Raw genomic sequence first — 26,708 nt, forward strand, 5'->3', positions numbered from 1 at the left:
TCACAGAATGCACTTACTACTTTTGGTATTCACAGAATGGATTTACGACTACCAACTTTACGTCCGCACTCGGGCTGGAAATTCCAGCCCGGAGGCGGAGTTTCCGGGCCAGAGGCTGGGCTTCCAGGCCGGAGGCGGAGTTTCCGGCCCAGAGGTGGGGATTCCGGCCAGTGGTGGAGATTTAGCCATGGCCAAAATCTCCACCTCCGGGCCGGAAGCTCCGCCTTCGGCCTGGAAGCTCTGCCTCCGGCCTGGAAGCTCCGCCTCCGGCCCGGAAGCCCCACCTCCGGCCCGGAAGATCCGCCTCCGGGCCGGAATTTCCGGCCCGAGTGCGGACGTAAAGTTAGTAGTCGTAAATCCATTCTGTGAATACCAAAAGTAGTAAGTGCATTCTGTGAATACCAAAAGTAGTAAGTTCATTCTGTGAATACCAAAAGTAGTAAGTTTAGGATTTTGTCTTAAGTTAATTCTGTGAATCGGGCCCTAGGACTCTTTTTATAGCCCATGGCTAATCTTTTAAACTGTTTCTGTTTGCCGCCAGAAGTAATGGCTGTCCATTGACTACTAATAGAGGACAGATTATTGACAATGTCAAGGGTGGTCTTTTTCTCACGAGACTATCAATGAGGGCATAACTGTGGGTATTCTGTACCGTGAACGTCCGACAATGAGAGTTCAAATGCCGGTAATCCAAAACTAGGCGGTACGACCCATCAGGTTTGGTTACAGTAAATAGAGGATTATTCATGGGTGACACACATGTTTCAATAACACCTTGATATTCCAATTGTTCAAGGATTTCTGCGACATGAGATCTAGCTTCGCGGCGCATGGGATATTGGGGTTGTGGCTGGGGCATAGACCGCAATGGAATCTCATGGCTTTGCGACAACTTATCCCACCCAACCTGAGTACGGTACAACGCTGGAGCAGGTACCTGAGCCCACTCTTCTGCAAAGTTCTGAGCTTGCTCCTCCGGCACAGTGTGTGCAAAAGATGGGAGGATTACCTCCTCCCCTCTAGGAGCGGTCAAAACGAAAGCTGGGGGCCAATCTGCCTCTCCTAACAAAATGTCATATGTAGAGGTCAGATTTTCCCCAAAAATCCCTTTTATGGTACGTTGTATGTCTCCTTATATTAAAAGAACTATGTCATAGAGTCTGTAAGGGGGATCCACTATAGTATCAGCAGTTCCTACAGTAATGAATGTGTCAGTTGCTGTCGCCTTCAGATACGGACGCAGTGCTTGCCGCACTACTGTAGCCTCCGCTGCACTGTCTAGCAGCGTTAGTGCCCAAGTCAGGTTCCGAAGCTGCGTTCACTATCTGTGGCATACCTCGCTGTTAGTGCAGCAACGTTCTTCTTTTGAAACAGGGGTCGTTGTCGTGCAAATTCGTCCTGCTTGCCTTTACCGTCAGCCTGGCGGGGCTGCTCACGTCCTTGTTGGGCACCCCGACCTTTGCCATGTTCTCCTCCACCGGACTGTGAGACCGATGTTTCCTGTGAAGAACGAGGAGAACGTTGTTCAGGAACCTGAAATCTTTGAGGAGACCTAATCCTAGTGATATCGCGCAAATCATATGTGCGTTCAGTAGTCGCTTGAACCGGAGACGCGGGATGAGACCCCTGTTTCTGTTGCTGCTGTAGTAAGGACTCCCTTAATACGTACATACATTGTTAAGTTAGCATAACCACGTTAGAGGTTAGAAAGCCATCTTGCTGCTTTTGCGCACGACACTGCGTTCACATGTTATTGCTTAAACAAACTGCTGCCTCGAGTTTTGCCTCACACGAGAGCAATCTGATGTTACCATCCCGAGCTCTGCGCAGCGACCTTGGTCTGCACATGATGTGACAAACAGTCTGAGTTGTTAGACAATGCATGTTTTCCACTCTAGGTTGATCGACCCACTATTTAGTCATAACACACGAGCAGCTGCAAATACCTGAAAGTTGGTGCTTTTAATATCACAGACATCATGTTTATTATTCAGACCGAAGACGAGCCTTCATGCGAGAAGACTCCTGATGCTCCTGTGATGTGATTTCACTAAGCTGATCTTTGAGGTATGGGGTCCCCTATTCAAGCCTAAGAGACCTTCTACTAGTCCAATAATAATATTAGCTTCTTAGTAAAGGGAAGGTGGTAGTATCCACTGTCATTATAACATGATCACCCCTTTTATATTCTATGGTATTGTAACGATGTTGATGGTTTTGATTTTAATCATTTGTCTGCTTGTATTAGCCAAAGTACTGCATCTTAGGACACGTGGTCTATAAAAATAAACTCTTTTTATTTACACCGTGTCTCTGTTGATTATTGTTGTGGACTGATGTGAGAATAATATACGAACAGGTATTTCCGATTCCCACCATTACTGAGAGTATACTGAGTCGCTTGTTCTGGGTTGTCTTTTCATTGGGACCGCCGAGCTAAATCTCGGATAACGAATGGGACACTTATGCTAGCCGGATACTGGGTTCTGGGTTCTGAGGTGAGTTTCTGGTACACCACAATTCACTGAGGTCCTGGGGTTCTACGCATAGTTCTGTGTATAAGCAGAATCCCTGCAACATGGCGCACCTAACGTTTGGTCTGTGAGTTGAAACGCCTTAGTAGTGCTTATATTAGTCCACAACACCCTCATTCTTGTTTCCGGATAACAAGTCTGACGGATTTAAACCTACCTAGTTCTATTGATATAGGTTCCTTCAAGCTTGATCATTAAAAAGGTTATTGAACCCTTGTGCTACTGATAGCTTCGAGTGTGTGTTGTCCTAATGTCGGTGGATATTGCGGCGCATAGCCGTGCAGCTCTGAAACGTCATTTGACGCAGTATGGGGTGCCGGACACTGGCATGAACGTCATCTTTGTGGTGGGAGCCGATGCGGCTCATCCCTATGAGTAGTTCTACTCTTGGGTGACGATTCCGGCGGTGAGTGAGGATGATAATACCTTTCATTCTTACACTGCCACTGCCGTGCCAGCGAACTATACACCGTACAGGACACAAGAAATACCAATATCTGCTTGGCAGCATCTTATTTGGTTTAATGGCGCCCTTCCCCATGTGGTTATACCGCCGAGAATGGGCCCTTTATCAATTGCAGGGGCCACTTGGCCGGTACTAGCCGGATTTACGCCTCATCCCCGTTACCTCACGGTGACGGTGGCTGAGTTGCGTGTACTACACACTGCCCTTATTACGGTATATAGGGCGTTAGTGCAGTACGTGTCGCGCAATGTGCAGGCGGGGGCACCTGCTGTTGCGGGGCAGCCTACTGACCACCACGCGGTGGTCATTAGTCCTGTTATGGTTAATTCTGTTATGGGCAAGCGCCCCCAAACTAGGGATGATTTCCCCTTTTGGCTTGCTGAAAAATTTGACCAAATAGAAGCGGTATACCCGAATACATCTCCTGTGGAGAAACACAGGATCCTCACCATTAGTTTGCCTAAAGACTTGGTCCCCCACATAGATGATTGTGTAAATTGGGGCAAGGTCTTTGCAGCGACGTACGCGCAGTGCTTTGGCACTCCGTCTATGTTGCAGCTGCCCTCCGTTATCAAACGTGTTCAAGAGAACCATGGTGCGGAGTCTGCGATAGAGTTAGGGATGCGGCTCCTCGGACAATTTGACCTGGTGGCTACCATGATAATGGGAAACCTTAAGGGTGATGCTTTGCAGTTCCAGGTTCGTAATGAACTGAAGCGCGTTGCTGAAGAAGATAAACCGCAGGAATTTGCGAAAATAATCGCTGAGGCATACCGGGATTTGGGTCGTAGCTCTTTAGGAGTTAAGCCTGTGATCAAAATTCCCGATCTAAAACAGCAGGGTAAGGCAGAAGCCTCTGGTAAGGACGACTGACCAAGTTTTCCAAAACAGAATTGGCGGTTTAAACAACAGGGAAAGCAGCAGCAACAGAAACAGGGCTCTCGGCCTGCCTCTCCCGTACAGTCAAGTAGTGAACGCACTTATGATCTGCGCGATCGTGCTACTATTAAGTCTCCTGATAGATTTCAGGTTTCTGAACAGCGTTCTCCTCGTTCTTCACAGGAAACATCGGCTACACAATCCGGTGGTGGAGGCGGTGGCAAAGGTCGGGGTGCTCCACAACAGCGTGACCAACCCCGACAGACTGAGGGTAAAGGCAAGCAGGACGAATTTGCACGACAAAGACCCCCGTTTCAGAAGAAGAAAGTGGCGGCTCTGACGGCAAGGTATGCCTCAGATAGTGCGGACACAGCTTCGGAACCGGACATGGGCGCTGACGCTACTGGACAGCGCAGCGGAAATTACCATAGTCCGTCAAGCTCTGCGTCCATTTCTGGCGGTGACAGCAACTGATATATTGGTTACTGTTGAAACAGCTGACACCAGAGTGGCTCCCCCTGACAGACTTTATGAAATAGTCTTATTAATTGAGGGTGACATACAACGTACAATAAAAGGGATTTTTTGGGATAATCTGACCACCACCTATGATATCCTCCTAGCGGAGGCAGATTGGCCTCCAGCTTTCATTTTAGAGGCTCCTAGAGGGGAGGAGGTAATCCTCCCGTCCTTTGCGCACACAGTGCCTAAGGACCAAGCTGAAGTGTATGCTGGGGAGTGGGCGCTTGCGCTTGCGCCGGCGGTGTATCGTACTCAGGTGGGATGGGACCGATTGTCCCCCTGCCATGAGATTCCATTGCGGTCTATGCCCCAGCCTCAACCACAATATCCCATGCGTCGTGAAGCTAGACCCCACGTCGCGGCAATCCTTGAACAATTGGAATATCAGGGTGTTATTGAAACTTGTGTGTCCCCTATGAATAACCCTTTATTCACTGTAACGAAGCCTGACGGCTCGTACCGTTTAGTTTTGGATTACCGGCACCTAAATTCCTATTGCCGGACCTGCGCGGTACAAAATACACATAGCTCGGCTTTAGTCGACAGTCTCGTGCGTAAAAGGTTTAAAACGACACTTGACATTTCCAATGGCTTTTTTAGCCACAACCTGTCCACACTGAGTAGCCAGTGGACGGCGTTTACTTCGGGCGGCAAACAAAAACAGTTTACAAGATTAGCCATGGGTTACAAAAATAGCCCTGGCGTCTTTTCTGCTCGCGTGGTTTCTCTCTTAGAAAGAATTGACCCCGATGCATACTCCTATGTTGACGATATCTATCTTACGGATGATGAGCTGATGCCACATCTGTCTCGAGTCGACAATATTATAGTGAGTTTTGCTGACTATGGCTACAAATTCAATTTTGCGAAGTCTCACATCGCAGAATATACGGTGTTGTTTTTGGGCTACGAGCTCAACAATGAAGGTAAGGGGTTAGCCCCCCACTTTCTGGAGAAGTGTGCATGCTTAAGTGCTCCTACGACACTGAAGAAATTACAATCTCTGCTGGGCTTTCTGAATTTCGGCCGTACGTACATTCCTGATTATGCCCAGCGTATCAAGCCGCTTTACGCCTTGGTACAACCTTCGTTTTCGAAGTCTAGCTGGCAGCTAGAACACTCTGCAATTTTACAGTCTTTACAGGCTGACCTTCTTGCTTCACAATACTTGCTGACACGTGATAACCGCACTAACCTGGTAATAAGAATAGTACCAGGCGCCGTGGGGTTCACGTATTTGACGTTTAATGAGGGCGATACAGTCCCCATTGCGTACAAATCCCACTTGTACACCTCTGCTGAATTACGTTTTTCCACGGTCGAAAAAGTTCTGACTGCTGTGCAGATGGCGATCCTCAAGGAACGCGCACTGTCGCATGGGAAACAGATTCTGGTTGTAACACCATATCCTGCCTTAGAGGCAGTGACTAAGGCAAGTGTACCAAATTCTAAAGCTTTGCATCCACGGTGGATACAATGGGCCACAACACTGACGTCGCCAGATGTCACTTACATCTTTGATGCCTCATTACAGACTCAAAAGTACTTGCAGTATGAATTCGTTCATCAGGCACCTCTGTCTTTGCGCCCGCTCGAAGAATACCATTGTGTCATATACACTGACGGGTCTGCGCAGCCCGCAATTGGATCAAAGCACGCTTATTCAGCGGCTTGCGCAATTGTCGTAGGTACATTCGTAAATGGTGAATTCCAATCTGATGCAGTGCATACGCAGTCATTGGGTGATTGTACCGCGCAATTGCCGGAGCTTCGGGCTCTGGTGCTTGCACTGGAGTTTGCTGATCCCCGAGTCACTACTCTCATAGTGAGTGACTCCTTCTACTGTGTCCAGTCCTACAATAACAATTTACACTTCTGGTCTCAGAATGATTATCGAGACACGAAAGGTAGCACAATTAAGCATAAAACGCTTTGGGTTCGAGTGGCAGACTTTAAAGAACGTCTCCCTCTCGTGAATGTTATTCACACTCTTGGTCACCAACGACTTGGTGTCCATGCTGTCGGCAACAGCTTAGCTGACGAGGCAGCGAAAACAGCAGTGGCTACATACTTAGTGGCAGCAGTTACAAGATCCAAAAGTAAGATTGATGATGACATCTTGGCAGCTATTGCTGCTACAGAGAAGGGAAGTGATTACCCGAAGGGTTTTCCCTCTCGTTATATTTATCATTTAAGTCCTGATAACGTCCCATTAGTGAGGATTAACGACGTTGGTGACAGAATTATTCCCAACGCGGACTGCAGACCAGCACTGATACTAGCTGCGCACGAGGGGTTGGCGTCAGCCCACGCCGGTGTGTCAGCTACAATATCTCTGCTACAACAACGTTACTGGTGGTTTGGTTTATATAAACAAGCGCGCGCATATGTTCTTGATTGTGACATTTGCCAACAGATTAAACCTTCTACTGTTGCGCGCCCACCACAGACACAGCTGTACATCTCTAATAAGCCATTTGGTTGTGTTTATTTAGATCACTGCGGTCCTTTTTCTTCTGATACTGCGTACAAGTATATCTTGGTTGCAGTGGATTCGTGCACACGTTTTCTTTGGGTATGGCCACAAAGGAGTGCTGACTCGCGGACTGTCATCAGGGATTTGCGTGTCTTTGTGGGAACTTTTGCGTGTGGTACCTTCCATTCTGATCAGGGCCCTGCGTTCGCCTCAAAGGCTTACAAGGAGGCTATGAGAAATTTGGGGGTCCTAGTCAAATTTTCGTCCCCCTACCGACCTGAGGGTAATAGTGTGGTGGAGCGAATGAACCGTGACTTAAAGCAATCATTGACAGCACGTGTTTTAGGCACAGGCCGGAACTGGCTAGCCCATTTGTATAACGTCCAACGTGCACTTAATAATCTCCCTAGAAGGTCTCTGGGTGGGCGGACCCCGTACATGATGCTCTTCGGAATCAGAATGTTTGTTCCAGACCTTGATGGTCTAGACATTGCGGCGTCGACCGCACCCTTTGACGTAGATGATCACTGTGCTGTTTTGCAGACTCTACAAGAAGCCAGAGACTCTCTTTCGAAAGAACACTTGCCCTCCACATCTGAAGCTGAGGTTCAGATTCCGGTAGTCGGCTGGCTACCCCAAGTTGTAGACCTGGTCCGTGAGAAGGTGGAGAACAAGAAGGAGTTCGGCCCCTCTTATCGTGCACCAGTTCCAGTGCTTGGAGTGCAGGGTACAAGAACAGTCATTTTACCTCCACTTCCTGGTCGCAAAGAAAACAGGTACATCTCTATTGACAATGTCAAACTTCAGCGAGTGGCCGATACTTCTTAGTATGACTCCGGCAGTTTCATGCCAGACGATGCAAAGAAATTCAATGTTGGTTCCTGCTTCTAACACCTTGTCTGATGTTGCCATCGAGATGCAATCAGTTACTGATCCCTTGCTGATACCACCGGCTGGTGGTTTGCCCGAAGAAACTGAGTATGCTTATCCTACACGTGGACCCTCGCCTGTTTTACAATCTACAGCACTTGGCCAGTCCCGTTTCTCCTTTGACACTAACTCTTTGCCCTCAACTCCCCCATCGAACATTGCTGTTTTTGTAAGCTGGTTTAAGAGACATTTTTTGATAGCCCCTTGGACATACATCTGGTTGCTGCTTTTCAGTATTTTTTTGTTTATGTCCATTGGATTTGTTATAGTTTTTTTCCGTTTGGTGGATGGCCACTATCTCAAAGAGAGATCGACAATTAGACTTATCAATGGAACTTTGGCCCCCCACTCCTCGTCCCACATCATGAAAAGGGACCAGACTTTTGTGAATATTACTGCCTGGCCCGTCATGGATGGAATCGCATGGGATGCTGTTAAATTTCAAATTCATGGGCCTACAGAGGTCATTAATGTACCTAATGTATTTCGTGTTTCTATGGGTGATGTAGTTAAACAGAACATACGTTCTGATGATTGGGATGTACACGCCATTGAGGCACTGTTTTCAGATTTGAAATATTATGCCGCTTTTGATGCTGAGGATTTGTATGAAAATGCGGCTAATTATGCAGAACAGTATTGTTTTCAACATTATGGCAATCACTTCCTGCATAAAGCGAATACATTTAGAAATTTTGTAAATTTTACCCAATGGGAACACTGTCCCACCCCTCGTTTGGCAGTTCACATACATTAGTTGATAAGTATACTTATTTTACTGATTTCAGTGTTTCAGCCCCGGCATCCTTTTATTTTAAAGTTAAGCCTGAGTCTGCCTCCAAGGTTAGACTGACACACACCAAATTGCTTTATTCTAAGTCCTTTATGGATGAGTTGTCAATCAAAGGTTATGATCTATGGAAGGCTACTATTGATCTTAAGTCGGTTTGGGGTTCCAAACCGTGGCAGGTTCAGGGAACTGAAGCTTTACACCGTGCCTGTCTAGTACCAAATCATATGTTGTTTTTAAATTCAACTATCTTCCAAACCACCTGTTTCGGATTGGCCACTTCTAAAAAACTAAATTCGCCTTCTGTGCCGGATCTGGGCGCTTACCCAAATTGGGATAACCACACAGATCTGTCCCTTCCTGCTTTGCAGTCATTAGTTTCTAATTCATCTTTCAATATTTCGAAATTTAGTAGTGAGGGATGGTTAATTTGGCAAAGCAGTTCTGATACCTGTCAACGTCGTTTTCTGGGACTCAAACCGGGGTATACTCAGGAACGCGTAGACCCACGGTTTGAGTCGTCACACACAGTAACTACGTACTCTGTAGGGAAATTATGTCAGTCCTGGCTGCGACATTCCATCTTGGCATCTGTCAAAGTTCATTTATCAAAATTACATGACAAAATAGATTTGAATGATTTTGTTAAAGGTCCTGTGGGTGGCAGATCCAAAAGATGGGCGTATGCTATTTACAACGAAGTATGGAAACTGTCGCAAATTGAGGCAGCTTCACGATTGAGAGCTATTGATCAGACTAATATGGAGAAAGTATTAGCAGTTATTGATAACAGCATTAGCACTCTTTCTTCTCGAATTTATACATTAGATAATATTGTTTCTTCAATTGTTGATATTGTGCATGATGATATGTCTGTATTGTATCATGGTCAAAACCAGTTGCGTTCTGTTATGCAGTTTGCATGGACATTACAAACATTGAAGGCAGGGAAGGTCCCTTGGGACTATCTGAATACAACATCTTTATTTCTTCCCTTTAACCTTACTGACAAACAGCAGTTCATGTCCATGAAAGATGCTTCATATTCCTTGTTACATATTGAAAAATTGGAGCCGTTACCTTTCTCTGTAGCGGAAGTAGATTCAGCAGTGTGGTTATTACACGGATTGATAACTCTCCCGTTCGCCCTTTTTAAGTTTACCTCTTGTATGAAGCACTATGCTCTGGGTAGATATGAACAGCTGGGTACCGCTTTCATACATGAAGTCTGGTCCCTCCCCTTTACGTATAGATGTACAAGGGACGGTACTGAGGTTTATCTGAAGGGTGAGGAATGTACAACGACACCTGATCATTCTGTTGTATGTAGGCACATTCAGTTGCACGGTGCTTGTAATGTACACGCCCCGAATTTGGCATGCGTCCTCAAAGGTATCCCGGTACCAGTGATTACGCCATCTTTCACGCTGCTTGCAAACGGTAGTTATTTGATTTTAAATACTGAAGCTTGCTGCGGGATGTTAGTGGGAATCCCATATATAGTAACTGTATCGCAGAGAGTTGTCTGCTGCAATAATGTTCTGTTTCCTACCCCGCATGGGAGGCTGGATGCTTCCATCTGGCCTTCGATTCCAACCTTGAAAGCAGAGTTCAACAAGATGAGCAGAATAAGAGCGCTATTGTCCCAAAAGGAGGTGCCATTGACTTCCTCCCGGGAAACATTTGTCCTTCACGTAGCAAATACGTGCACTGAGGTACAGGCGCTTTTGAATACTGACCTCCCCCTGCATTTTGGAGCTTTGATCCAAACAATTTTCAATGCCTCGTCCACGACTGGCCTGGCTCATTTTTTAAAACTTGTGGGCTCGGGCCTCGTGACCTCTTTCCAAACTATTTTTGGTGTGGTTCCGGCATTTTTTCATTCTATTTTCTCGAGCGTCTTTGGAGGTGTCCCGTTAATTCTGGCGCTAGTGGCAGGTGTGCTACTTTTACTTTTCATCCTACGGAATGGCTGCTCTTTCTGTGTCACACGACAGCCTGTCCCGTCTGCAGCTTCTTCGTGACAGTATGCTTGAATACTATGGCGTCCTGCCATTGGCGACTTTGAGCCTGGCATATGGATTATCCTTCCGGTATTCCTACTTCACCTGCGTGCAACCTGTCTTCCACTGCCTAGATTGTCCCTTTGAATGGCCTATGGATTTGTGCTTAACCAACATGGTGTCTCCGGACCCGGATTATGATCGACTGATGAGGCCCTTAGTGTCTCACGAGTTCGCCTGTTCTGGTGTTCGGATTATGGCCTGCGGTGCGGCGCATGGTATCCTGGGTAATTGGGACATCGCGAGAGCGGCATATGACTTCTTGGATATGAGTTATTTGGATGTACACGCTGGTTGCCCTCTGATGGTGCTAGAGGCTCCGCTAATGGAAGAACATGTATGTTCCTTTTCTTTGATTAACTGGATGGCTGAAACCTTCAGTGGCCGTGCCAATGATTTTCTGCTGGAAGCAGTGGCCACATATGCTGCATATACATTCATGGATTGAGTGAACTGTCGTCCACTGTGTTTTCCTCACGTGTCTTGAACAGTCCCTGTGCGTCTGCACTTCTGCCCGGTGAGGCGTTTTTTTCATTTTTTTCACCCCCCACTGCACGTTTGAGGTTTTTTGTTTTTTCTTTCCACTTTTGGTTTTTTCATTCTCGGACTTTGCCTGAACTGACCCTTGTTTTTTAAGTTGAATACGCCTTGTTCTGCTCTGTCGCACTTGAACTCTGCGTTCTCTCTTTTCTTGCATACTAAGTAGTGCTTCGATCAAGGGGGCATGTAGTAAGGACTCCCTTAATACGTACATACATTGTTAAGTTAGCATAACCACGTTAGAGGTTAGAAAGCCATCTTGCTGCTTTTGCGCACGACACTGCGTTCACATGTTATTGCTTAAACAAACTGCTGACTCGAGTTTTGCCTCACACGAGAGCAATCTGTTGTTACCATCCCGAGCTCTGCGCAGCGACCTTGGTCTGCACATGATGTGACAAACAGTCTGAGTTGTTAGACAATGCATGTTTTCCACTCTAGGTTGATCGACCCACTATTTAGTCATAACACACAAGCAGCTGCAAATACCTGAAAGTTGGTGCTTTTAATATCACAGACATCATGTTTATTATTCAGACCGAAGACGAGCCTTCATGCGAGAAGACTCCTGATGCTCCTGTGATGTGATTTCACTAAGCTGATCTTTGAGGTATGGGGTCCCCTATTCAAGCCTAAGAGACCTTCTACTAGTCTAATAATAATATTAGCTTCTTAGTAAAGGGAAGGTGGTAGTATCCACTGTCATTATAACATGATCACCCCTTTTATATTCTATGGTATTGTAACGATGTTGATGGTTTTGATTTTAATCATTTGTCTGCTTGTATTAGCCAAAGTACTGCATCTTAGGACACGTGGTCTATAAAAATAAACTCTTTTTATTTACACCGTGTCTCTGTTGATTATTGTTGTGGACTGATGTGAGAATAATATACGAACAGGTATTTCCGATTCCCACCATTACTGAGAGTATACTGAGTCGCTTGTTCTGGGTTGTCTTTTCATTGGGACCGCCGAGCTAAATCTCGGATAACGAATGGGACACTTATGCTAGCCGGATACTGGGTTCTGGGTTCTACGCATAGTTCTGTGTATAAGCAGAATCCCTGCAACACTGCTTCCCCTGTTTTTAAGCTTTCCAATTTTGTTTAGGAAAAGATGGATGGTCGTCTTTAGAAGACGTCCCGTCTTAGTTTGCGGTTGCGTTGTTGTTGTTTGAACAAAAGGCTTAACCCCTAAACTATTGCGGCCAATGGTCTTATAAGCCTCCGCAATAATCCTTGGTAACTGCCGGGGTTTATTGACTTCGGCAATGAGGCGCAGCTCATTCGACACTTGAAAGTTAACCGCATCTCCCTTGACGTTAGCAAGGATGAGCATGACAACTACATCGAACACGCCGACAAGCCTCATCCCTAACTCGACCGCCGCCTCCAGACCGTGTTGATCCTGAAAACGCTTGATCACGGAGGGCAGTACAGCCATAGACGGGGTGCCAAAGCACTTCAAGTAAACTGCCGCAAACACTTTACCCCAGTTATCACAACCAGCTACCTCTGGGACTAAGTCTTTCTGCAAACTAATGGTGAGGATCCTGTGTTTTTCCACAGGAGTGGAATTCGGAAAAACTGCTTCCAGCTGGTCAAATTTCTCAGCAAGCCAATAAGGCATATCGTCCTTATTCTGGGGGCGCTTGCCCATTACCGAATTAACCATGACGGGACTAATAGTAATCCCGGCTGGGCCAGCTGGTTGCGCCGCAACCCCAGGTGCCCCCACCTGGACATTGCGTGAGATGTACCGTAATTAGAGTGGTATGGAGTTGACGTAAGTCTTCCACAGGGGCTTGCAAATAATGTGGGTGTGGTGTAAACCCGGCCAAGACTGGCCAAGTGGCCCCTGGAATGGACAAGGGACCCAAACGAACCGGTGTAACTGTGTGGGGGAGGGCACCATTGGACCAAATACGACCTATACGGCGTGTAATTAGCCGGGACTGCCGTAGGAGTGTATGAGTGAAACGTATTATCATCCGCATTCACCTCTGGCAAAGTAACCCAAGAGTAAAATAGCTCATAGGGATGCGATGCATCGGCACTCACTACAAAGATAATAGACATCCCATCGTCAGGAACCCCGAACTGCGTCAAATGACGCCGGAGAGGTGCGCGACTATGCACTGCAATAGCGACTTCAGCCATAAGGACACAGAGAAGAAAACAATCTATATAAACAGTAGCACAAAAAGATAAAATGAAACCTTTTTAATTGTCAAGCTTGAGAGAACCTATACATTAACTATTTAGGTAGGTTTAAACCGTCACTCCCGTCAACCGGAAACAAGAGTGAGGGTATTGTGGACTAATATAAGTACTACTATGGCGTCTCAATCATAAGACCAAAACGTTAGGTGCGCCATGTTGCAGGGATTCTGCTCATACACAGAATTATGCGCAGGAAACCAGGACCTCAGTGAATTGTGGTGTATCAAAAAACTCACCTCAGTACCCAGAACCCCTATCAGACTAGCATCAGTGTCTCATTCGTTCTCCGTATCATCTCGAAGCTACCAATGATTAGACAACCCAGAACAAGCGACTTAGAGTACGCTCAGGAATGATGGGAATCAGAAACACCTTTTCGTTATTATTCTCATATCAATCAACAACAAGAGTAATCAGAGACACAGTAAAGTTTAAAATGTTTATTTTTAACTATGTGCTCTAAGGTGCAGTACTTTGGCTAACATAAGCAGACCGATGATTAAAAACAAAACCATCAGCATTGTTACAATACCATAGAAAATGAAGGGAGAAATCATATTACAAATGATAGTGGAAAACAACCACCCTCCCTTCGCTAGTAAACTAATGAAACTAATAGAAGGTCTCTAGGCTTGAATGGGGAACCCCATACCGTAAATATCAGCTTAGGTGAATCACATTACAGGATCAGCACTGCTCTCTGTGTCTGGAAAGGTTTTCTCCAAGTGTCTGAATCATAAATGCAAATGCAATATTAAAGGCACCCGAGTTTCAGATATTTGCAGCTGTGTGCGTGTTATGGCTAGAGCGTGGGCCGTTCAACCTAAATTCAAAAGCATACATTGTTATTTGACCTTGACGGCTTCTGCACACAGTGTTCAGACTAAGGTTGCGGTGTACTTCTAGGGATGTGAACAACAGACCGATCTCATGTGAAGAAAAAGCAAGCAGTTTTACTTGCAATAACAGCTACCTGCAGTGTCGTGTGCAAAAGCAGCAAAGTGGCAAGATGGCGTTTTACATGTAAAACGCTTATGCTAACATAGCAATGTGTGCACATAGAACCCCGTCTCCACTACACCCTCCCTTGATCGTACCACGAACAAAATAGGGAAGCAATGTAAGAACGCAGAGTTCAATTTCGATTGAGACAGAATCAAGTTCATGTATTGTCAATCCACATAATTGGTAGTGACAGATCGAAAAATTTGTTGGGAAAAAGAAAAAATTAAAACATCTCTAAGGGGCGTGACACAGCCCAATGTGGAGTAAAAAGAAAAATTAAAAAGCAGGATTAGGACATACGGAAGATGGACAACTGCCAATTTTAATCCATCAACGTGTAGGCACAATAAGTAGCAACTGCCTCCAAGAGGAAGTCATTATAATGTTCTGTAAAAGATTGAGCCATCCAGTCAAGTAAAGTAAATGAACATTCATGTTCTTCGATAACCGGAGCCTCTAGCACAATCAGAGGACAACTTTTGTGTTCTTCAAGATGACTTCTCGCCAAGAAGTCATATGCTGCCGCATATATCGCAATTCCCTAGGACTCCATGTGCCGCTCCACAGGCCATAATCCCGATGCCAGAACAGTCCAACTCATGAGAAACTAAGAGACTCATTAGTCGATCATAATCCGGGTCAGGAGACGCCGTGTTCGACAGGCACAAATCCAGAGCCCATTCGAATGGACAATCTAGGCAATAGAAAACAGGTTGTATGCAAGTAAAGTAAGAGAACAGGAAGGATTATCCATAGGCTATGCTCAATAATGTTCCATAGTATTCAAGCATCCGGTTGCGCAGCTGAAGCAGCCGGGGGAGGGGGTTGCCGTGTGATACAGATCGTGCATCCATTGCGGAGCAAACAAATCAACAGCAGCACACCAGCAGTCAAAGCGAGGATTATTGGTAGGCCGCCGAAGACGCTAGAAACAATAGAATGAAAAAATGCCGGTATCACACCAAATATTGTTTGGAAGGAGATAACAAGGCCGGAGCCCACATCTTTGAAAAAATGCACCAAGCCAGTTGTTGACGAGGCATTGAATATAGTATGAATCAGAGCACCGAAATGAAGGGGGAGATCAGTATTTAAAAGCGCATGCACCTCGGTGCAGGTGTTTGCTACGTGAAGGACAAATGTTTCACGGGAGGAAGTCAGAGCGACTTCTTTTTGAGACAATAGAGCCCTTATTCTGCTCATTTTGTTGAACTCCGCTTTCAAGGTTGGGATGGAAGCCCAGATGGATATATCCAGTCTCCCATGCGGGGGCGGGAAAAGGACATTTTTACAACAGACTACACGTTGTGAGACAGTTACAATGTACGGAATCCCCACTAGCATCCCGCAGCATTCCTCATTATTTAAAAGTAAATAACTTCCGTTAGCTAATAATGTAAAAGTGGGTGTAATTGCTGCACAGGATTTCCCTTCAGAATGCAAGCCAAATTCGGTGCCTGAACGTTGCAGGTGCCATGCAATTGGATGTTCTTACAGACTACTGAGTGATCCGGTGTGGAAGTGCATTCCTCTCCTTTCAAATAAACTTTTTTACCCTCTCTCAGGCACCTGTATGTAAATGGGAGTGACCAAACTTCATGCAGGAAAGCAGTACCTAATAGTTCGTATCTGCCTAGGGTATAATGTTTCATACATGAACTGAACTTAAACAGTGGAAAAGGTAAGGTGATTAAACTGTGGATAAGCCACACAGCTGAGTTTGATTCGGCCACAGAGAAAGGTAAAGGTTCCAACTTTTCAATATGCAATAGTGAATATGTTGCATCCTTCATGGACATGAACTGTTGTTTATCAGTCAGGTTAAACGGCAGGAATAAAGATGATGTGTTCATGTAGTCCCAGGGAACTTTCCCAGCCTTCAATGTTTGTAAAGTCCATGCAAACTGCATTATAGAAGACAATTGATTTTGACCATTGTATAAAACAGACATATCATCCTGAACAATATCCACAACAGATGAAACAATATTATCTAATGTGTAAATTCTAGAAGAAAGGGTGTTAATGCTATTATCGATGACAGCTAGCACTTTTTCTAAATTGGCTTGATCAATAGCCCTTAATCTAGAAGCAGCTTCAATTTGAGATAATTTCCAAACTTCGTTATAAACAGCATACACCCATCTTTTGGACCTGCCACCCAAGGGCCTTTAACAAAATCATTCAAATCTACCTTGTCATTCAATTTTGATAAATTAAGTTTAACAGATGCCAAGGTGGAATGTTGCAGCCAGGTTTGACATAACTTTCCTACAGAATAGGTAGTAACAGAATGGGAAGATTCAAATCGGGGGTCCACCCTAACCTCTGTATAGCTGGGGTACAGACCCAGAAAATGATGTTGACAGGAATCTGAGCTTTTCTGCCATATTAACCACCCTTCAGGGTCTAGGTTGGAAATGTTGAGGGATGTATTAGTAATAAATGACTGCAATGCATCAAGGGACAGATCTGTGTGATTAGCCTATCTTGGTTAAGCACCCAGATCAGGAATCATAGGGGAATTCAATCCAAGCAGGTGGTTTGAAAAATGGTAGAATTAAAAAACTATATGTGATTTGGGATAAGGCAAGCAAGATGCAGTGCTTCTGTACCTTGTACCTGCCATACTTTTGAACCCCAAACTGATTTAAGATCAATGGTATCTTTCCACAGCTCATAGCCCCCTATAGCTAATTTATCCATAAAGGACTTGTAATACAATAATTTAGTGTGGGTCAGTCTAACTTTGGAAGCTGACTCAGCAGCCAATTTAAGATTAAAGGCTTCAGGTTTAGATATGCTAAAGTCAGTAAAATATGTAAATTTGCTCAATAGAGTTTTGGAACTGCCTTCAATTGGTGCTGGACAATGTTCCCATTGTGTATAATTGATAACATTTCTAAATGTATTTGCTTAATGCAGGAAATTATTGCCATAGTGTTGGTAGCAAAGCAACTCTCCGTAGTTTGCTGTGTCTAAATATAAATCTTCAGCATCAAAAGCAGCATAATATTTCAAATCAGAAAAAAGAGCCTCTACGGCTCGGACATCCCAATCATCAGAGCGAATGTTTTGTTTCACAACATCCCCCATAGAAACACGAAGTACATTGGGGACATTAATCACCTCTGTGGGACCATGAATTTGAAATTTAACAGCATCCCATACAATCCCATCTAACACAGGCCAGGCAGTTATATTAAAAAAAGTCTGGTCCCTCTTCATGATGTGTGATGAGTGGGCGTGCCAAAGTTCCATCAATTAAACTAATTGTAGATCTTTCGGTGGGATAGTGTCCATTTACTAGATGAAAAAATACAACCACAAATCCAATGGACATGAACAAAAAAATAGTTATGAGTACCAGCCAAATGTAAGTCCAAGGGGGAATTAAAAAATGTCTTTTAAACCAAGTAGCAAAAATAGAAATTTTCGATGGGGCATTGGAAGTCATAGAGTTAGTGTCAAATGAAAAACGTGACTGGTCAACTGCACTTGAATGTAAACCAGGCAACAACACATCTGTGGGATAAGTATACTCAGTATCTTCAAGTGGACCACTAGCCGGTAGAGGCAATAAAGGATTAATAACTGTATGCATCTCGATGGCAATGTCAGGCCCGTTGGTAGTTGCCAGAGCCAAAACAGAATTTCTCAGCATTGCTGGACAAGAGACCGCTGGAGTCATACTAAGAAGAATCGGCCACTCGTTGTAGTTTGACATTGTCAATGGAGATGTACCTGTTATCCTTGCGACCAGGAAGTGGAGGTAAAATGACTGTTCTTGTACCCTGCACTCCAAGCACTAGAACTGGAGCACGATAAGAGGGGCCGAACTCCTTCTTGTTCTCCACCTTCTCACGGACCAGGTCACCAACTCAAGGTAGCCAGCCAACTACCGGAATCTGAAGCGCAGCATCAGTTGTGGAGGGCAAGTGTTCCTTTGCAAGACTGTCTCTGGTCTCTTGTAGATTCTGTAATACAGCAGAGTGATCATCTACGTCAAAGGGTGCGGCGGACGCCGCCATGTCTAGACCATCAAGGTCCAGGGCAAACATTTTTATGCCAAAGAGCATTTTGTATGGGGTCCGCCCACCCAGAGACCTTCTAGGGAGATTATTAAGTGCACGTTGAACGCTATACAGATGGGCCAACCAGTTTCTGCCAGTACCTAAAACCCTAGCTGTCAGGGATTGCTTTAAGTCACGGTTCATTCGCTCCACAACACTATTGCCCTCAGGTCGGTATGGAGACGAAAATTTGACTTGGACCCCCAAAGATCTCATGGCATCTTTGTATGCCTTAGAGGCGAACGCAGGACCTTGGTCAGAATGGAGGGCACCACATGCAAAAATTCCCACAAAGACACGCAAATCCCTGATGACAGTTTGAGCATCAGCACTCCGTTGTGGCCAGACCCAAATAAAACGTGTGCACGAATCCACTGCAACTAAGATATACTTATACGCAGTATCAGAAGAGTAAGGACTGCAGTGATCTACATAAACACACGGAAGTTGTTTATTAGATATGTACAACTGTGTTTGAGGTGGGTGTGCAGCAGTCGAAGGCTTTATCTGCTGGCCGATGTCACAATTAAAAACATAAGCACAAGTCTGTTTATACAATCCACGCCACCAGTAACGTTGTTGTAGGATAGTAACAGTTGCGGAAATGCCGGCATGGGCAGAAGCCATACCTTCGTGAGCTGCTGTTATCAAGGAAAGTCTGCAGTCCGCATTGGGAATCAATCTGTCACCAATGTCATTAATTCTCACATACGGAACTTTATCAGGACTTAAATGATAAGAGTATTTAGAAGGGAAACCCCAAGGGTAATTATCACCCTTCTCTGTCGCAGCAATAGCTGCCAAGATGTCATCATCAATCTTACTTTTGGATCTTGTAACTGCTGCTACTAGATATGTTGCCACTGCTGTTTTCGCTGCTTCATCAGCTAAGCTGTTTCCGACAGCGTGGACACCTATTCGCTGGTGCCCAAGAGTATGAATTACATTACGTTGTTTAAGGTCTGCCACTCGAACCTAAAGCATTATATGCTTGATTGTGCTACCTTTGGAATCACGATACTCATTTTGAGACCAAAGGAATAAATTGTCGTTGAAAGACTGAACACAGTAAAAAGAGTCACTCACTATAAGAGTAGTATCTCGAGGGTCGGCAAACTCCAGTGCAAGCACTAGAGCACGTAGCTCTGCCAACTGGGCGGTACAATCACCCAATGTTTGCGTGTGCATGACATCAGATTTGAATTCACCATTCACGAAAGTACCAGCCACTATTGCGCAGGCTGCCGAATAAGCATGCTTAGATTCCGTCGCCGGTTGCACCGAACCGTCAGTGTAAATGATACAATGGTAATCCTTAAGCGGGTGCAAGGACAGAGGAGCCGGATGAACAAATTCATACTACAAATACTCCTGAGTCTCCAATGAGGCATCAAAGATGTAAGTGACATCCGGTGATGTCAAAGAAGTGGCCCATTGTATCCAACGTGGATGCAAAGCTTTAAAATTAGGTACACTGGCTTTCGTCACTGCCTCTAGGGCAGAATATGGTGTAACAACCAACATGCGTTTCCCTTGCGACAGCGCTCTCTCCTTCAGAATCGCCATCTGCACTGCAGTCAAAACTTTTTCGACAGTGGAAAAGCGCATTTCAGCCGATATGTACAAGTGCGATTTGTAAGCAATGGGGACTGTGTCGCCCTCATTGAATGTTAAGTACGTGAAACCCACTGCGCCAGGCACAATTCTTATTATCAGCTTAGTGTGGTTATCACGCGTCAGTAAGTATTTTGAAGCAAGAAGATCAGCCTGCAAAGATTGCAGGATAGCTGAATGTTCTGGCAGCCAGCTCGGGTTGGAAAAAGTAGGTTGTACCAAGGCATATAGTGGCTTGATACGCTGGGCATAATCGGGAATGTAAGTATGCCCAAAATTCAAAAAACCCAGCAAAGATTGTAGTTTTTTCAGTGTTGTTGGAGCACGCAAACATGCGCACTTCTCCAGGAAGTGAGGTGCTAAACCTCGACCTTCGTTGTTGAGTTCATAGCCCAAAAACAACACTGTATACTCTGCAATGTGTGATTTTGCAAAGTTAAATTTGTAACTGAAGTCCGCAAACATAACAGTGATGCGGTCAACGCGACACAGATGCGGCCATAATTCGTGGTCTGTGAGATAGATATCATCAACATACGAGTAGGCATCAGGGTCAATGCTCTGTAACAGAGAGACTACACGTGCAGCAAAGACTCTAGGGGCCGATTCACAGAACTAACTTAAGACAAAATCCTAAACTTACTACTTTTGGTATTCACAGAATGCACTTACTACTTTTGGTATTCACAGAGTGCACTTACTACTTTTGGTATTCACAGAATGGATTTACGACTACTAACTTTACGTCCGCACTCGGGCCGGAAATTCCGGCCCGGATGCGGAGTTTCCGGGCCGGAGGCGGGGCTTCCAGGCCGGAGGCGGAGCTTCCGCCCGGAGGGGGGATTCCGGCCAGTGGTGGAGATTTAGCCATGGCCAAAATCTCCACCTCCGGCCCGGAAGCCCCGCCTCCGGCCCGGAGGCTCCACCTCCAGGCCGGAAGCTCCACCTCCGGGCCGGAATTTCCGGCCCGAGTGCGGACGTAAAGTTAGTAGTCGTAAATCCATTCTGTGAATACCAAAAGTAGTAAGTGCATTCTGTGAATACCAAAAGTAGTAAGTGCATTCTGTGAATACCAAAAGTAGTAAGTTTAGGATTTTGTCTTAAGTTAATTCTGTGAATCGGGCCCTAGGACTCTCTTTATAGCCCATGGCTAATCTTTTAAACTGTTTCTGTTTGCCGCCAGAAGTAATGGCTGTCCATTGACTACTAATAGAGGACAGATTATGGCTGTAAAAGCCATTGGCAATGTCAAGGGTGGTCTTTTTCTCACGAGACTATCAATGAGGGCATAACTGTGGGTATTCTGTACCGTGCACATCCGACAATGAGAGTTCAAATGCCGGTAATCCAAAACTAGGCGGTACGACCCATCAGGTTTGGTTACAGTAAATAGAGGATTATTCATGGGTGACACACATGTTTCAATAACACCTTGATATTCCAATTGTTCAAGGATTTCTGCGACGTGAGATCTAGCTTCGCGGCGCATGGGATATTGGGGTTGTGGCTGGGGCATAGACCGCAATGGAATCTCATGGCTTGGCGACAACTTATCCCACCCAACCTGAGTACGATACAACGCTGGAGCAGGTACCTGAGCCCACTCTTCTGCAAAGTTCTGAGCTTGCTCCTTCGGCACAGTGTGTGCGAAAGATGGGAGGATTACCTCCTCCCCTCTAGGAGCGGTCAAAACGAAAGCTGGGGGCCAGTCTGCCTCTCCTAACAAAATGTCATATGCATTTGAACTCTCATTGTCGGATGTGCACAGTGGTTATTCTTATGGCCTCATTAATGCACGGTCATTGGGCAAACACAGACAAGAAATAGCGGACCTTATTATTGACAACAACTTAGATGCCCTCTATATTACCGAAACGTGGACTGATGATGCATCAGCCCCGGATCTAGTGGTAGCACTGCCTCCTGGCTATAAAGCCTATCGACAGGACAGGGTCGGTAAAAAGGGAGGGGGTCTGGCAATTATAACTAGAAACCGGTTCGAGGTCCGAACATCACCCATTCCCAGCACATCATGTGAAGCCATGCATTTCAACATAAAATTCACAGCTCTTTTCAACTTTAAGGGAGTTCTCCTTTATCGCCCCCCTGGGTCGAGAGCAGCTTTCCTGACCAACTTACACGTGATAACTGAATTGATAGCCATGGACCACTCCACAACTATAATGGGCGACATGAATTTCCACTTAGAACTAGAAAATGACAGAGATACTGCCGCCCTTACATCAGACCTAGACACAATGGGCCTCAGACAACTGGTCACCTCTCCCACCCATCAGGCAGCACATACATTGGATGGTATATTTTCCAACGTAGAGGACCTGCACATAATAAACATTCTTCCTATGTCATGGACTGATCATTTCGCCATATTCAGCGGCCTGACTATCAAGGAACAATTGAGGAAGAAGGTCACATCTATCACACCAGGCTCTTTTAAAGTATGGAAGAATCTAAACCATACTGAACTAAAATTACTACTGGACAAAACATGCCCAGAGATATCTGATGAACCCAATACCGCTACCCGTCAATTTCATGAATGGATAGGTGTTGCCACGAACCACCTAGTACCCACTAAACTCCACTCCAGAAATAGAAGCACACCAACCGCCCCGTGGTACACAGAGGAATTACGAACTCAAAAACAACTGAGTCGGAACAGGGAAAGGCAATGGCATAGAAATTACGATAATGAAAGCAAGATTAAATATAAAGAATCTTTAACCATTTATAAAACTATGATTACTGCTGCCAAAAAAACTTTATTTTCAGAACAAATCAAAAAAGCCAAAAACTCTGGTAGGCAACTATACGATATTACCAAAACCTTATCTGGCAATGTACCAGATTTAAATCCATCTCCGTCTCAATCACTATGCGACGCATTGTCTGAATTCTTTTATTCTAAAGTCAATAATATATACCAAGCTTTCACCTCAATAACTAACACCTCCAGAGCCTCTACCTCTCAAACCACCTCAGGAAACATGTTGTCCAGTTTTCAGCCTCTCACCATTGATCAAACAAAAACCATTATCATGTCTATTAAAACCGGATCGGCCCTGGACCCTTGCCCTTCTTCAGTGCTTTCCAAAGTGATAGATGTAACTGCTCCAGTCATTACTCTTGTCTGTAACACAATCCTGAGTTCCGGGACTTACCCAGACTCCTTAAAAAACACACTGATTAAACCCCTGCTTAAGAAATCCAACTTAAATAAGGAGGAACTAAAGAATTACAGACCTATAGCAAGCCTCCCTTTCTTAGCTAAGGTGGCGGAGAAAGCCATGAACCAGCAGCTATCAGAATACATAGAGAAACATCAGCTACTGGATGACACACAGTTTGGCTTCCGAAAGTATCACGGAACGGAAACCGCCCTCATTAAGGCAGCAGACGACATCAGAATTGTCCGTGACCAGGGAGGGACAGCATTACATGTATTGTTAGACCTCTCTGCAGCTTTCGACACGGTCGACCATAAGATCTTGGTGGACCGTGTCGGAAGGATGGGCATTCACCACACTGCGAGAGACCTGCTTTCCTCCTTCCTGGCCGATAGAACGCAAGTGGTTACACTGGGGCCATATCAATCGGCCAAGCGTTCACTTCCGTGTGGGGTTCCTCAAGGCTCCTCCCTCAGTCCGACACTATTTAATATCTATGTGTCGGACCTTGCAGGTGTGATCAAAGCATTTGGGATGAGCCTAACCTCATATGCTGATGATACGCAACTGGTGTTGGCCATTAAAGGCAACGGACCGGAGGTGGCAGATGCTTTAAAAATGGAATGGTGGCAATCGGAGAGTGGATGACAGGTAACTGTCTGAAACTTAACTCCGATAAAACGGAGGTGGTCATCTTTGGTTCTCTTTCTCCGATCTGGCCTGTATCCTGGTGGCCACCAACCTTTGGTACTCCCCCCAGCCCGACCCCTAAGGTCAGGAATCTGGGAGTAATTTTTGACGATCATCTCAATTTCATGGCACACGCAAACAAAGTAGCAGCCACAGCCCATCATAAACTCAGAATGATAAGGAAAATCATTCCTTTTTTACCAGACACTGCCGCTAAAACACTGGTCAGTTCTCTAGTACTCTCTTCATTAGATTACTGCAACTCACTTTTCTTAAATGCCCAAGCCAGGGTAACAAAAAAACTGCAGACAATACAAAATGCAGCAGCACGTCTCCTGTCCAGAACACCTAAGTTTGCACCTATCGCTGACACCATAAGAACATACCACTGGTTGACTATCCAAAACAGGATCAAGTTTAAATCACTTTGTATAGTCTATAAGGCGCTTCACGATCAAGGACCACGCCCCCTCAAGGACAAGCTTATACCTTACAGACCAGCCAGACAGCTTCGATCTACAATTCTTAACCAATTAGTGGTTCCGCGCTCCAAAACAGTGTCCTGGGGTGACCGTCGGTTTCTAGTCGCGGCTCCGAAGATATGGAACACTTTACCTCAACATATTAGAACCTGCCCTTCACTTCTACAGTTTCGGAAGAAACTGAAAACTTGGCTGTTTAACCAGTGATAGTGCCCATGATCTCCCGATGTTACCCTACCTCGGGGAAGACAGCTGCTAAGGTCTAGCGCAGAGACGCCTACGGGTATTCGTTCGCGCTTAACAAATGTCATAAATAAATAAATATGTAGAGGTCAGATTTTCCCCAAAAATCCCTTTGATGGTACGTTGTATGTCTCCTTATATTAAAAGAACTATGTCATATAGTCTGTAAGGGGGATCCACTATAGTATCAGCAGTTCCTACAGTAATGAATGTGTCAGTTGCTGTCGCCTTCAGATACGGACGCAGTGCTTGCCGCACTACTGTAGCCTCCGCTGCGCTGTCTAGCAGCGTTAGTGCCCAAGTCAGGTTCCGAAGCTGCGTTCTCACTATCTGTGGCATACCTCGCTGTTAGTGCAGCAACTTTCTTCTTTTGAAACAGGGGTCGTTGTCGTGCAAATTCGTCCTGCTTGCCTTTACCGTCAGCCTGGCGGGGCTGCTCACGTCCTTGTTGGGCACCCCGACCTTTGCCATGTTCTCCTCCACCGGACTGTGAGACCGATGTTTCCTGTGAAGAACGAGGAGAACGTTGTTCAGGAACCTGAAATCTTTGAGGAGGCCTAATCCTAGTGCGATCGCGCAAATCATATGTGCGTTCAGTAGTCGCTTGAACCAGAGACGCGGGACGAGACCCCTGTTTCTGTTGCTGCTTCCCCTGTTTTTTAGCTTTCCAATTTTGTTTAGGAAAAGCTGGACGGTCGTCTTTAGAAGACGTCCCCGTCTTAGTTTGCGGTTGCGTTGTTGTTGTTTGAACAAAAGGCTTAACCCCTAAACTATTGTGGCCAATGGTCTTATAAGCCTCCGTAATAATCCTTGGTAACTGCCGGGGTTTATTGACTTCGGCAATGAGGCGCAGCTCATTCGACACTTGAAAGTTAACCGCATCTCCCTTGATGTTAGCAAGGATGAGCGTGGCAACTACATCGAACACGCCGACAAGCCTCATCCCTAACTCGACCGCCGCCTCCGGACCGTGTTGATCCTGAACACGCTTTATCACGGAGGGCAGTACAGCCATAGACGGGATGCCAAAGCACTTCAAGTAAACTGCCGCAAACACTTTACCCCAGTTATCACAACCAGCTACCTCTGGGACTAAGTCTTTCTGCAAACTAATGGTGAGGATCCTGTGTTTTTCCACAGGAGTGGAATTCGGAAAAACTGCTTCCAGCTGGTCAAATTTCTCAGCAAGCCAATAAGGCACATCGTCCTTATTCTGGGGGCGCTTGCCCATTACCGAATTAACCAAGACGGGACTAATAGTAATCCCGGCTGGGCCAGCTGGTTGCGCCGCAACCCCAGGTGCCCCCACCTGGACATTGCGGGGAGATGTATTGCACTAAAGCCCTATGTACCGTAATTAGGGTGGTATGGAGTTGACGTAAGTCTTCCACAGGGGCTTGCAAATAATGAGGGTGTGGTGTAAACCCGGCCAAGACTGGCCAAGTGGCCCCTGGAATGGACAAGGGACCCAAACGAACCGGTGTAACTGTGTGGGGGAGGGCACCATTGGACCAAATACGACCTATACGGCGTGTAATTAGCCGGGACTGCCGTAGGAGTGTATGAGTGAAACGTATCATCATCCGCATTCACCTCTGGCAAAGTAACCCAAGAGTAAAATAGCTCATAGGGAAGCGATGCATCGGCACTCACTACAAAGATAATAGACATCCCATCGTCAGGCACCCCGAACTGCGTCAAATGACGCCGGAGGGGTGCGCGACTATGCACTGCAATAGCGACTTCAGCCATAAGGACACAGAGAAGAAAAACAATCTATATAAACAGTAGCACAAAAAGATAAAATGAAACCTTTTTAATTGTCAAGCTTGAGAGAACCTATACATTAACTATTTAGGTAGGTTTAAACCGTCACTCCCGTCAACCGGAAACAAGAGTGAGGGTATTGTGGACTAATATAAGTACTACTATGGCCTCTCAATCATAAGACCAAAACGTTAGGTGCGCCATGTTGCAGGGATTCTGCT

Source organism: Triturus cristatus, chromosome 2_1 (assembly GCF_964204655.1).
Source record: "Triturus cristatus chromosome 2_1, aTriCri1.1, whole genome shotgun sequence".
NCBI lineage: Eukaryota > Metazoa > Chordata > Amphibia > Caudata > Salamandridae > Triturus > Triturus cristatus.